Source organism: Bos indicus, chromosome 6 (genome assembly GCF_029378745.1).
Source record: "Bos indicus isolate NIAB-ARS_2022 breed Sahiwal x Tharparkar chromosome 6, NIAB-ARS_B.indTharparkar_mat_pri_1.0, whole genome shotgun sequence".
Lineage (NCBI taxonomy): Eukaryota > Metazoa > Chordata > Mammalia > Artiodactyla > Bovidae > Bos > Bos indicus.
In genome coordinates, this window is record NC_091765.1 from 10056947 (window position 1) to 10058314 (window position 1368).

The 1368-nt window shown below is 43.5% G+C and overlaps 1 pseudogene; it reads left to right on the forward strand.

Moving 5' to 3' along the window:
- The first annotated feature begins 223 nt into the window (after positions 1–223).
- On the forward strand, positions 224–570 carry LOC109559975 (histone H2B type 1-N-like; annotated as a pseudogene).
- The last annotated feature ends 798 nt before the right edge of the window (positions 571–1368 follow it).

Below are 1368 nucleotides of genomic sequence, written 5' to 3' on the forward strand. Positions count from 1 at the left end.
AAGTTGTTTTTTCTTACAATTTGTCTGGGGGATTTCTGTAACTTCTACTTATATTTTCATGGAATAAAGAAAAGAATAATACACTACTATAGATTCCCTCTCTCTCTCCCTGTTTTAGAGCCTCTCTAATTTCTAAGACACAACACATTGAAATTAGGCCAATTAACAAACCTCCAATGCATTTCAAGATCTTTCTGTGTTGTTGGGTGTTGTCATTATAGACATGCCTGAACCTGAACATGTCTGCTCCAGCCCCTAAAAAGGGCTCTAAAAAAGCTGTGACCAAGGCCCAGAAGAAGGACGGCAAGAAGCGCAAGCGCAGCCGCAAGGAGAGCTACTCCGTGTACGTGTACAAGGTGCTGAAGCAAGTCCATCCAGTCACCGCCATCTCGTCCAAGGCCATGGGAATCATGAACTCCTTCGTCAACGACATTTTCGAGCTCATTGCTGGCGAGGCATCGCGCCTGGCACATTACAACAAGCACTCAACTATCACATCGTGGGGAGCTGGCCAAGCACGCCATGTCCGAGGGCACTAAGGCTGTCACCAAGTATATCAGCTCCAAGTAAATATAATATGCCTAGCCGCTGTTAACGGAGAAGACAATGGCACCCCACTCCAGTACTCTTGCCTGGAAAATCCCATGGACAGAGGGCCTGGTGGGCTGTAGTCCATGGGGTCGCTAAGAGTTGGACACGACTGAGCAACTTCACTTTCACTTTCCAATGGCTTCTTAGTGTTCAAGTGAAAAGACTAATCAGTTTATGTGCCAAACTTCACTGTTATATTTTAAGAAACTGCCACAGTCACTCTAGTCCTTAGGAAACATCGCCCTGATCAATCAGCTGCCCTCAAGATCAAGGCAAGAACCTTACCTTAATCAAGCAAAAAGATTAGGAACTCTAAGGGCTCAGAGGACAGTTAGCATTTTGTAGCAGTAATTTTTTTATTAAATTATGTACATTGCTTTCTTAGACTATGCTACTGCACAATTGATAGACTACAGTACTGTATAAACATAACTTTTACATAGATTGGGAAACTAAAAGAATTGTGTGACTTTATTGCAACATTAACTTTCATGCAGTGCTTTGAAACTGAACCCCCAATATGTCTGAATTATTCTGTATATAATATATACGTAAAAATATGAAAAGTGAAAGTGTTAGTTGTTCGATCATGTCTGACTCTTTGTGACCCTATGGACTGTAGCCCACCAGGCTCCTCTGTCCATGGAATTCTCCAGGCAAGAATGCTGGAGTGGGAAGTTATTCCCTTCTCCAGGGATATTCCCAACCCAGGGATCAAACCCTGGTCTCCTGCATTGCAGGCGTATTCTTTACCATCTGAGACACCTGGGAAGCCCC